The sequence below is a fragment of the Solanum dulcamara genome, chromosome 7 (genome assembly GCF_947179165.1).
Source record: "Solanum dulcamara chromosome 7, daSolDulc1.2, whole genome shotgun sequence".
In the NCBI taxonomy this organism is placed as follows: Eukaryota; Viridiplantae; Streptophyta; class Magnoliopsida; order Solanales; family Solanaceae; genus Solanum; species Solanum dulcamara.
Genome location: NC_077243.1, coordinates 11,253,576 through 11,267,700, shown reverse-complemented (window position 1 = coordinate 11,267,700; position 14,125 = coordinate 11,253,576).

The window sequence follows — 14,125 nt, the reverse complement described above, 5'->3', positions numbered from 1 at the left end:
TGCAACTCTGGATATCCCCCTTATTTTTGTATAGAGGGATCATTACATTCGACCTCCATTCTTCGGGCATCGTTGTCATCGTAAAGATGACATTAAATAACCTAGTCAGCCACTCCAAATCTACCGAGCCCGCGCTCTTCCAAAATTCCACAAGAATCTCATCAGGTCCAGTTGCTCTTCCTCAGCGCATCCTACGAACAACACCCTTAACCTCCTCGACCGTAATACTCCTGCAACCCCCAAAATCGTGATGCCTCTCTGTATGTTCCAAATCTCCCAACACAATCTCTCTGTCCCCTTCTTTATTCAAGAGTTTATGGAAGTAGGTCTGCCATCTCTGTTTAATGAGGGTCTCATATACTAATACTTTTTCATGCTCGTCCTTAATGCGCTTCACTTGATCCATATCGTGTGCCCTTCTCTCCCGCGCCCTGGCTAGGCTGAACAATTTTCTATCCCCGCCTTTTTTTTCTAATTCAGCATAAAGGCGTTCAAAAGCTGCCACTTTTGCCATCGAAATCGGCGACTTCGCCTCCTTCCTCGCTATCTTATAAAGTTCCCCATTCGTCCACTTCTCTACCTCATCCTTGCTTTCTATCAACTTCGCATACGCCATCTTCTTTGCTTCCACCTTCCCTTGTACTTCTACATTCCACCACCAGTCCCCTCGATGCCGACTACAACTACCTGTCGAGACTCCCAACACTTTCCTTGCTACAACTCTAATACAACTAGCCGTTATATCCCACATACTGTTCGCATCCCCGCTACTATCCCAGGCCCCCATTATCCTTCAATTTCTCTCCCATCTCCAGGGCACTAGCCGTGGTAAAACTCCCCCATCTGATCCTAGGTCGGTCATCCCCGCCCCTCCTCTTCCTCGTCATTTTGATACCTAAATCCATCATCAAGAGCTTACGTAAATATACTATATTAAGAAAATATTTATCATTTATAACAATAATATTTTTTTCAATAGACACTTATAATACATTTATAATACAGTTTTAATACATATTAGCGAGAATAATTTATAAAACACATAAAATACAATTTTTATTCACGGATAATATATTTATCACACACTTTAATATAGTTATAATACATTGTGTCGATTTCTTACCAAACAAACATAAAATATTTTTAAATACTTATAATACATTTATATTGCATGCATAATTCACTTTTAATACATGACAAATTTATCATAATATTGTTATGTATTGCTGTAGATGATAATAAATAAAAAAATATCGCTAAAATCAGTAATTATTTATTAAAACATGATCATCTAAGTAATTTTTTCAAAAAAAATAGATATGAAGTTAGGCTTGTTATAGCAAAACATCAAATAATTTGTAAACAAGAAAATTCTTCATACAACTTTGTGTAATATTTGACTTGGCTGTTCCAAACTTTAATCATTTTTGTTTGAAGTTTGGCATCGTAAACACAAATTTAAGATATTTTTATCTGAAATTTAACTTAACAATTTCTTATTTCACACCTGTATCTGATCTAAATATTTGAAGTGTTAGACATACAATAGTTTGGTAAAAAAATAAAGATAAACTACATTGATCTAAACTTGATATATTTTTATTCAAAACATATATAAATATTACTCAGTCTTAATTACCCTCATGGAAACGAGTGGCATTCACCAATCTCACCTGATGGAGTGAGATACACGTGTTGCCACATGAGATATTATTTTTTTTGCATGAATGTGTTCTATTATCTTTCAAAATTTTGTAATTTTTTTTTTGAATTATCTTTTTCTGGCTAAATTCGTAAACTTGGCGGAAATTCCATTATTTATGTTGTATTTGCTATTAAGCTAAAAGTAATGAATAAATGTATAATTGAAATAAATTATTATTGCATTTAAAGAATAAATAAAATGGAAAACACTGTTGGGACTCTACTATTTTTGATAAAACTTTTAGATTTGGCTAAAAATTGAATCTATGACAATTTTCTATAGTTTTAATATGAAAAAAATACATAATTAAAATAAAGATTCATTGCATTTAAATAAATAAAAACACATAATTGAAACAATATTATTTTGGCTAAAAAAATTATTCGACTAAAAATAATAAGTTCAAGTCAATTTTTTTTTAAATGGACCAAAAAAAGGAAAGAAATGTACAATTGCAAAAATACACATTGCACAGAATAAAACATGTCAACTTAAAGGAATTTCGAGGTATTCTGCTGGAAAAAATGAAATTCACCATTTAAACTCACTTATAAATTAATAAGCCCCCCCCCCCCCCCCCCCCAATTAATTAACTTCGTGTTCATGAGTAATAACACAAGCCCTCCTATTTTCATCAATTCAATTCTATTATTTGACATTTATATTCAAATTTCAAAATAGTGTTTGATGTGTTAGAAATTTCGAAATCGAGGTGGCTCTAATTGTCATTATTCTGAGAATTTGAAATAGCAATACCTATTATCTACTGGTCATTAATAAGGCCTCAAAATAGCATCAAATAATTGGACTCAAGTTGAAATACATGACCCCCACATGTTGATCTTAATCTATTTGGGCATCTTTTAATGTGGCACTTTAATTTGTCCCCATTACACTGCTCTTTATTGTACGAATTATATTAGTATTATATGTCATTTTAAATATCCTGCCTCACAAACATGAATAATAGTAAAGTATTTCAACTCTCAATTGGATGGTTCAATGAGTTTTTGGAGTACTGATCCAAACCATCTCTAGACTACTTTGATTGGTGAGATGGGATAATAGATAGATATTTCATCATATTATTTTATTTTATTTTTTACATTAAATAATTTATTTCATCATTTATATTAAAATAATAGAATAAAATAATACTAACACTAAATAATATTTATTATCACACATGATAAACTAATTCCATGGGATAATATTTTGGGATTACTATCCCTATCTCAAGGTCGTTTGGTTCGCTAAAGGAGATAAATAAAAATATTTTATGAGATTATTTAATTTCATCTTTTATATGGGATAGTAATCCACCATTTTAGTACAAAAGGTAGAATAAAATAATTTCGAAGTTAACTACTATCTTAAACCAAATATAGAATAAAGTTAATCTTACATTATATCCTAAAATTATTATCCTTATTCCACGTACCAAACGACCCTTGCTCTTCACATTTTGCGCTTTATCACAACGAAATCTCGATCGGTAATAATAAAGAGGTGTGAAAGAGCTAGCAAGTGAGTACTTACACAGAAATTAAAAGGATTTAATTAATTCTATTTCATACTCTAAATATTTAAAAACTTTTGAGAGAACATATATATACTACTAATAGCAGATGGAAACTTAATTAATAGCTACACTGTACAAAAAATCTCACATTAATTAAACGTTGATACGAATTAAGAAGCTAATATCACAAATTTTATAGCTAAGATATTGATCGAAAATGAGACTTGATTATTTCGATCGTAACAAATTTTATAGATAAGAAGAGGTAGTAGTAGTGCAAGCAATACAAGCAAGCAAGAGAATAGCAGCAGAAGCACCATCTTCTTCAACATTGGAACTACTCCTTTTGAACTTGTTTGTTTTCCCTTTCTTACATTGCATTATAATCTGTTTTTGCACCAATTGATAACTACTACTTTTCACCTCTGCTGCTTCTACTCTTGACACCATTTGACAAACAAAAAAAAAATTACTTATATATTTTTGATTTTTTTTTTAAATTTTCTGAGGAGAGAGGAGAAAGATATATATGTGTATTAAGGAGAGAGATAAAAATGTGCATGAGAATAAACTTTGATGCACTCTCTCTATATATATAGCCTCCACCAACACTTGACTCTCTTATCTGAATTATTTAATTATGAATTAAAGTAACATGAATAGAGGTGGATAGAATAGTAAAGATGGGTTATTTGCGGGGGCAAGTTACATATTTGATTGGTGGGTTAAAAATAATTGTATTAGCTAACTAGTCAAGTATATCATACATTAATATATATTTATTGAATATTGTTATGATGGACGATTATTTACGTCGATTTATCTTTTTGAAAAATGGTGTATTAACCTACAAGCTTAAGTTATCATATATAGTAAGAAGTTTTATCGATACCTATATGTATTTTTTAAACCCCTTCTCAAGAGTTCACCTTTTTTGCTGCTACCTGATGATCATCGAATTCATATCAATAAGATTAAAACATTTATCATTTAAACAATCCTTTTTTATTTATTTATAAAATATGAGATTTATAATCGTGAATAATTAAGTAAAAGTCTTATGGGTACATATTACCTAGACATAAAAATAGTGAGATTATGGCCTTTCCCAAACTCCCATGTGAATAATTCGTACTTTAGTGGTCCCAATAATTTCAAATTTTGAAAAATGATTTCTTCCGTTGGATGAGTTACCCGACATGTCTGTCATTTGCCAATGTTGTATTATATCACTAATCCAAGTTCGAAATTTTATCGACTAATAATAATGATAATTATTGCAGTATAATATTTGGTAGCATATTTATAGGGAAATAATTACCATATAATTTTTTTATATATTTGATAGCATATTTGTAGGAAAATAATTATCATATAATTCTTTATATATTTAATAGCATATTAAAGAGATATTTAGTTTCCTTATTTCAATATTGTATCACATATATATTCTCTCTTGGGGTAATGAATAAAGGACAGTCAAAATTGTACAGTTTTTTCAATAATGTTTTAGATAAATCAAATTATTTAAAAACTAACTACATATAAATATGTTTACACTATATATTATTGATAAATAGCTTTAAAAAGAGTGTATAACATGTTAGAACTAGTCAAATTACGCCTCAGGTATTTTAAAAAATTGCACAATCATTCAGTTAAACTTAAAATTGTGCACTAATATTCACGTATTTAATGTTTTTACACTAGCTATCATGTCAGGTTATTACTTGCAATAAAAGGTACGTAATTATTTATACATGATCTGATATTAAAAATTAATAACTCCTGCCTAATCCGTAAGCAAAAATGCAATATTAAGTCCTTGTAATTTCTAATATATATATAATGTATGGGAAAAATTTATTGAATTTTGCTGAATTTGTAAGCCAAATTGTAGTTGTGCCCCTATTGTACTATTTTCTTTGTGACAATTTATCTAACACTCTTCGCTATTTCGAGAGTCAAAGAAAAAAATGATTTATTTATATGCTCTTTGAGCATTTTAAAATTTTAAATTATTTTTCAAAAATAGATTATAATTTGAATTTACAGTAATAAAAAATTTAACCTTCAAAATTCGAATTATGTCGTATAAATTGAAACAGAAGGGCTCCTTTCCTTGTATTTACCCTAGATGGAAGGAAAAGTTTTACCTGTTTATGTTCTATCCAACTTCAGATCTTTCCCAGAAAAAGTATACATAATGATAAACTTTATTTTAGAGCCCACAATTTTCAAAACCTTATATACCACCAAAGCCAGCCTTGCAAAAAAAAAAGTAGAAAAAGATGGTTGAGAGAAAGGTTAAAGTCTGTGAATATATATATTGTCTATATGCATGGTTATTCATGTGGTCACAACATTAATAATCATTTTACCTGACTACCTTTTATATAGTATCATATAATATAATTCAAACATAACAAGGAGGGAGGAATCACCAACACCCAGCTACTTTTCTTTACTCTTCCATCTGCTTTAATTAGTAATTACTTTTTTTTAAACCTTTTTCTTTTGGTTATGAATAGAGATCTAATATATTAGAGATATTGACCAAAGTCAGTGCATGCAGTGAAGCTAATTAAGTATAACATCCAAGTTTCTCTTTGGGTTTAGCTTACAAATGGCTATAAAAGGGGTGATATTGATTCTTTTTATGGTAGGGCTTGCAATTTTCGCGCACCTCAACTAATTTCATGGGATACCGTTCACTTTTCACCAGGAATAAGTATCATATAACTTTGTCCATCAAGGATGGAACAGTTGGAAAGAATCACCTAGTGTGATTATCTCTGCAAAAATTTAAATCTGAGACCTTACAACTCTCGACGAAAAGAATGGAGGGTCAATTTTAAACATTTTAATAAGTTTGGTCGAGCAATTAAGTGATTTACTTAAGCCACTAATATAATGAGTACATTGGTTTCTTTTCTTTCAGTAAAAAAAACATGTGTGTACATGGGTCTATGTTATATATATTCTTCTATATAATATGCGTCTATATTTTGAAAATTATTTTTTGTTACGCATATTCTGATATCTAACTGAGGGTTTTTCGAAAACAGTCTCCCTATCTTCATGATGTAGTGGTAACATTCTACCCCCTCGAATCTCACTGGTGGGATTTACGAGGTGTGTTGTTGTTGTATATTTTGATATCCTATACATGTATTGGAATCTGACTAATTTAAATTTGATAGTAATCTGTATTGTAAAACGTTGAAACAGTAACAATAATTTTTGAAAATAAAAGACAGAAATTGAAAATAAGAACAGTATCTGAAAAATTATATAAGAACAAAAATCGATCCCACTGAATGCACAGTGTGTCCTTAAGGAAAAATTATCCCCTCAACGTACCCGAAGTTTTTGGAATTTTTCCTCCTAGGATAAAACGAATTACTCACCAAAAATAGCGGTACAACAAATTAAGTTGACTGCGAATCAATCGAAGGCAGTATATCACACGATTTTTTTTAAGAAGTGCAGAAAAGAAGAAGAAGATTATTGTCAAAAAAAAATCGTAAGGAACAATTCTGAAGATCAACAGAAATATATAGCATGTTTGCAACTTTTCAGAAAAGGTTGCAATCTTTCAGAAAATTCTGCCTGTTGGAAAAAGGTTTGCAACTTTTCAGAAAAGGTTGCAACCTTTCGAAAGGAAATATTTAAATTAATCCAGGAAAGGAAGAAACGGGTCGGGTCACGGGTCAGGGATTTTTAATTAATTAATTAAATAAATAATAATTAATTACAATTAAAGGAAATTTGGTCCAAAAAGATTATCAATCAAATTATTTGACCAAATTCAAATTCAAATTCAAAGTCGAGCCGAGTGACGACGACGACGACGTGCGAGGAGACCCTTTAGCAACATGAAGGAGTGCTTCTACTTTTAAGTAGGAGACCTTTTCTTTCCACTACTTATGTGGGGCAAATGTTTATTTCATAAAACAAGAGGGAACAACTCATTTTTTTCTCCACATATTTTTCCCTCCATTTCCCATTCAACCTATCAATTAAACCCAACAATCCCCCACATGAATGAGGAATGGCTATAAGATAAAGGAATGCACGGATAAGTGTGTGATATACAAGCCGAGATTAATTGCATCTGGATAAGTAGGTTTACCTTTGAACTTTTCATAGTGAACTTATATAGGATATACTCGATCAATCGGTAGATGCGATATCTTTGAACCGTCGAACTTTTTTGTATAACTAGACAACATAAGTCACACAATTAACCCTTAACCATCTACGGTTCTCACGGTTGTGTTCGTTTCAACCATGAACACCGTCCGGTTTCTTGAATGCATAGAGAATGGACTTTTATTGTCATTCCCCTTAAAACGGTTTATACTTCACACTCACATAGGTGATTTCTAAACGTGTAGTCCTATAGACACACTATCTGGTCATTTTCTGCCAGACTTAGATAATTATTAAAAAAATATTTTAATACTTTATTAACTCATTAAAAAGCCTTAAGGTTTTTTCCTTATTTCTGAACATTATCATCATCACGAGACTAGGTTGAGTTATTTGATAATGTAGAACCGCCATTCATAACTTTGTTTGATCTCTTTGAACCTAGTTCTTGGAATCTCCAGTCTACTAAGTAAAGTTACCGCCATGATGACTTGTCTTAGGCCTTAACCCCATTCCCCTTAATGATCTTTCAACAGCCTCTTTAGATAGGCCTTTTGTTAGTGGATCCGATACGTTATCTCTTGACTTTACGTAATCAATAATGATAACACCACTAGAGAGTAGTTGTCTAACAGTATTATGTCGCCGTCGAATGTGACGCGATTTTCCATTATACATAACGCTTCCTGCCCTACCTATCGCCGCTTGGCTATCACAATGTATACATATAGGTGTGGAAGGTTTGGGCCAAAATGAAATATCTTCCAAGAAATTTCGAAGCTATTCAGTTTCTTCACCGGGCTTGTCTAAAGCTATAAATTCATATTTCATTATAGAGCTGACGATGCATGTCTGTTCTGATAATTTTCAAGACACTGCTCCTCCACCAACGGTGAAAACATATCTACTTGGGGATTTAACTTCGGATGATCCGGTGATCCAGTTTGCATCACTTATCCCTCAATTACTGCGGGATATTTATTATAATGCAAAGCATAGTTTTTGGTGTGTTTCAAATACCCCCAAGACTCATTTCATTTCCATCCAATGAGTTTAATTGGGATTACTCGTGAATCGACACAGCTTGCTAACAACACATGCTATATCTGGTCGTGTACAATTCATAATATACATCAAACTTTCCAAAACTCGTGCATAGTCCAATTGTGAGTCACTTTCACCTTCTTTCTTTTGAAGTGCAAAACTAACATCAATTGAAGTTTTTGCAACATTGAAATTTGAATACTTGAACTTATCAAGTATCTTTTCAATATAATGTGACTGTGATAATGTTAAATCTTGTGGAGTTTTATGGATCCTAAAAAAGAAAAAAACGGGTCGGGTCACGGATCAAAATTTTTAATTAATTAATTAATTATAATTAAAGGAAATTTGGTCCAAAAAAATTATCATTGACCAAATTCAAAGCTGAGCTGAGCGACGACGACGACGACGCGAGGGGAGACCTTTTTCTCGATTCTTTAGCAACATGAAGGGGTGCTTCTACTTTTAAATAGAAAATCTTTTCTTTCCATCACCTATGTGGGACAAATGCTTATTTCATAAAGCAAGAGGGAACAACTCATTTTTCCCTCCACTTCTTTTTTTCTCTATTTCCCATTCAACCTATCAATTAAACCCAACCGAAGTCTAGTCGGATAAGAACCATTCAGAGATAGCTCTCTACCAAAGATTTTTCCATACCAAGAACTTGAAATTTAGACATTTTGATTAAGAGAGTAGAACATCACTCATCAACTAAACCACATAATTATCACATTGTTTGGTTTGTTTTTTTTGGTTTCCCACTCGTGTCCATAGCCCGCATGCCTCAATTAAATTTGAATCATGCACTGCAGGATCCATTTGATAGTGACGCTCCAATAGGATTTGGTTTTTGAAAATCCAAGACTAGACACAAATAGGCAACTATTTTTGCACATGCCGAATATAAAGATGCGCTGATGGTCTTGTTGCTCATAATGCAGCAATAATTAAATGGCTGATCCCTAATCAATTACAATTAGAAACTAAATACTACTTTGTTCAAGCTAAGTACTTAGAACGATTAAACTCAACTGGAAAATTTTGGTCATATTTAGCATTGGATACTCCTTGACTATCCAATCATAGTTAGGTAGAATCAACTTCATATATATAATGTATTTGTCTGATAATTAATTATCTTAGTTAGCAAAACTAAAATTAATCAAAGCTTCATATTCCTAATCGTTGGATGATTCTTTAATAAGTAGCTAGGGAAACATTATTTTTGTACCATCATATTCCTAAATAGTGTGGATAAATAATTAATTACTAGTAATACATACATTATATCTTTGGAATCTAACTAAACTCTAGTAATTGAAGAAAAGAAACTTGTTTTTTTGTGGGGATTTGTATATTTAGTCAATAAGTACTTGAAGTTCGAAATCATGAAATCCCATGTGCAAAGCCATGTGAGCATGTTCCAACTGACCCTAGTTTTTTTATGCTTTGTCACTCTCATAAGTCATATATATATCTACCTTTTTTTTTCCTTCTTTTTTTATAAGCAATATGTGAGTGATCAGTTTGCACACAATTTGGTCATTTTATTGGATGTTTGTTATCTTTAATTGACATAAATATTGAGTGATTTTAATTTGTCTATCGTACGAAATAATATTTTTTTCTCCACTAAAAATTAAACTTGAGATCTTATATATAATTCTCCTCCCGTTAATTATTTGTTCATAGGCTTCTTGTGAGCTAGAGGTTATCGTTTGTAACAGAATAGCATTGTCAAAATCAAGTTTCAATTCTAAGTATTTTCTTTTGATAAAATATCTCCATATATGGCTCAACGACAAAGACTTCTATTAACAAATAGTGTACGGAGGACGAATTAGCTTCAATTAAAACAAGGGGTGTCACATGAGTACTTTCGACTAACTAATTTAGACGTGCTAGAAATCGATTGAATCAATAAATAATTAGTGTTATACGTACTTATGTAAAATTTACAAATAACCATGTTTAGTTATTTTTGTTATTGAAAATAGTTATTATCATGGAGGTTGGTATTTCAAAAATCACACGAAAATATGAATTTTGAAACTCTACAATAATAGCCACTTTTCAAAGACAAAGTTCAAAAGTGAGCAATGAGCGCTATTTTTATGAAATTTACTTCGATTAATTTTGACTAAACAACAAATCGTAATCCTATTTTATTGATCTTGAAATCTTTCTTTTAGTTCATTATTTGTTCTTTTATAGTACTTTGCTTGATTACCGAATCAAACTCACAATTTTCTATTTATTTAGGAAAGGAATCATCCAAAAATGAAAGGAATTTGTAATTAATATCATAGGAAAATCGTCATCACCCTCACCTTTTAGAGATAGAGGTGCAACAAGAAGTATTCAAATTAAAAAGGGTGTCAAAAGCCTCAAACTTATTCAAAAAATTAACACGAACATTATATTTGGATTAGATCTAATGATAAATTTGGAACACTTAAAAAATATCTTGACAGAAACGGAAAAGGTTTTAATATTCAGATCTATTGATAAGATAGGTTCACGAATATTGGAAAGATAAGTTCATGGAATTTCGTAACTTATGTTTGGTGCCATTAATGAAATGGACAAATTAAGGGAATGACGTGGTTCAAGTGTATGGAACCATTATTCTTAACATGAAGTTGGGGCCATGGCTCAAAGAAAATGGTCTGTTGGCCATTTTCACAACATAAAACCATTCTTTCTCATCCAATTACAAATTGATGTTGATTTAATTCTGCATGTAAGAATGTTTACATGATAAAATCAAGATCAAACATGATATTATGACATAAAAAATAATTTAGATTAGCAACAACGCATAATTGCATACATGTTTGACAGATAGCATCAAATTGACTAGTTACCGCAAACAATACAAATGTTGTGAAGTAAGGAATGCGTTTAAACACATACTTTAAGATTAAAAAAAAGTACTAAAATAATCTATAAGCTAATCGTTGGATAACTTATGGCTTTTAATTTTTTTAGTTTATAAGTTATTTTTAAAAACTCCAAACACCCTCTTACTATTTCATCATTTACTTTTATTTTACTTAATTAGAGACTATTATTATAAGGGAAAAGACTCAAATATGTTATTGAACTTTGAGAAAAGACTGATTTATATCATTAGTTAAAAGTTTGACTCATTTATGTCATTGTCATTTGAGAAAATGACTCATCTATGCCCTCCAATTTTTCAGTTTCTTCAATTTTTCACAAAATCACCTCAAATTTCAATAGTAGCATCACCTCAAAATCACCTCAAGCTTATCAGAAGTCGTGATATCTAGTTCGGAGGGATACTACTATTGAAATTTAAGGTGATTTTGTAAAAAAATGAAGAAGTTGGAAATTTGGAGTTCTTAGTTTTATTCATGTGTTCTTGGTGTTCTTGAAGAAGAAGAAGCAAAAAGAGTAGATTTGATTCAAAACTTCAATAAAAAAGTGTAAAAATTGTTTGAGTGGTTTTGCAAAATCAGAGTTAAAAAATAATGGTATAGATGAATCTTTTCTCAAACGACAATGACATAAATGAGCCAAACTTTTAACAGGTGACATAAATAAATCTTTTCTTAAAGTTTAATTGCATATTTAAGCATTTTCCCTATTATCAAAGTATTTTAGAGAAATTTGTATCCTCATGAATTCATAGCAACTAATTGTTTATTTTGATACTCACTAAATTATCTTTTCCATTGCTGAATACGTGGACACAATTTTCGTAAAATTTAATGGGCAGTTTTTATAAATTATTTAACATATATTTTCTAAATAATATTATCTAAAAAAATCACCGTTATTACAAGCTTGAAAACAGTGGATGTTAAATTTTTTGAATTAATTGAAAAATGAATCTAAGTCAAGGGGATGTTGTTGGAAAATTATGAAAACATTGGCAAGGTTGAAAACTAACTATACATGTAAAAAAAATTTAGTAACTTAGTTGTTTGACTACGTGAACTTTCACCTTGTTGATAAGAGTTTAAATCAATTACCACCTTATAAATTATAACCTGTCCAATTTCCCCTTTACCTACCACCATTCTTTTTTTATTTAAAATATATATATAAACTAAACCAAATTATGGCTATACTGTAAATAAGGATCCTGAAATCGGCTATTTGTACAATTCTTACTGAGTTTGGGCCTGTACAGATAGAATTTGGACGTTCCTATTTATAAGCCCAGTAGTTTGTAACCTGTTTCCGTAAATAAGACCTAGGCCGAGCCCAATGATTCTCTTACACCATAGCCCATTTTCAAACTCTCTATTTCAGGGATACTGGGTGGAATACTCTTGCACAACCGGTCATAAAAGAAAGTTGATTTCGTGGGTTCATTGATTAGTACACCTTGATGTTGATAAGGTTGGGTCCGTGATTGATTATTTTCGATCGGCTGATAAGATCTCTGAGAATGATCAGCCAGCTGGGTTGATTTGACTATTCTTTTCTACTGAAAAAGAGTCAGTTGTCTGCACGAGTCACCTTCTTCTAGATTTCGCTGGACGACGCGATATTTTCATTCAAATATATATAGAGACCGAACATAATTATGATGGTTCTCAAGAATTCAATATGGCCACTTAGATATCGATGTTAATTACTCAATAAAATGATAGTTTCAATAATTACATAAGTTATACGAAACTAGTTTTGAATGCATATATCTAATTTGCTTGACCAATGTATCTACACAAAGTGCTCTATTTTCGATTGTTAAACTATTTTCCTATAAAACGAGATTCCATGAGTAATAAGTGAATTTAGGGGTGTGCAAAAATCAGTATCACCGATAAGTTTAATAAAAAAAATATATTATTAGTTTGTCGGTCTTAAATTATTGAGTTAATGATTTTTAAAACGATTTTGTAATTTTTTTTATTGAGGCATCAATTTGATTTTCCATTTTATGATTTTGGTAAATGGTTAAATCGATAACCAATTAAGATTATATTAAAATCACCATTTTACTCATAATTATATAGTAATGCCTTTAACATTTTACCGATCTTATTTCCTAAATTTTAGTATTACTTTCGGGCGTAGACAACACGAACTAGCCTCTCTTATCTCTCAATTGTGACACCTTTTCTCTTTTGGACATAAATTAATATTGTCCGTCTCTTCTCAATTTTAGATTTGATTGTGACAAAGACATATAAAAACGATCAACTTAGAAATTTATATTGCACTTTTATTCTTGCTACTATTTTTATTTTATAAACATTTTGTATTTATAATAATATAAATATTTTTTTATCGATTAAATTGAAATTCAAACTATTAACATATTAATAAATTAAAAAATAAAAATTAAAAAATTAAATAAATAATATATAAAATCAAAACGAACCGATACCTAGCATCCAAACCTAACAGCCTTTTTCTCCCATTCCTTTTTTTTTTCTGTGTATTTTCTAGAGGGAACGCCTAAATTGAAAGACAAGTGTCAGATAATGGCCTATATATTTGCCAAATATCGGTTTTATCAGCTTGCGATTCACGCAAATCAAGGGGGACAAAATGTACGTTTCATTGACTCGAAACTTCTCCCTTTTTTATCTCTGCCAACTTTTTTTGTTTCTTTCTTCAAATTCTTCGACTCATTATTCAAGTATTGAAAATTGGAGTTCCATCATAAATCCTTTTTTTCTAAACAAAACTAATAGCTCTATGGAATTTACTAT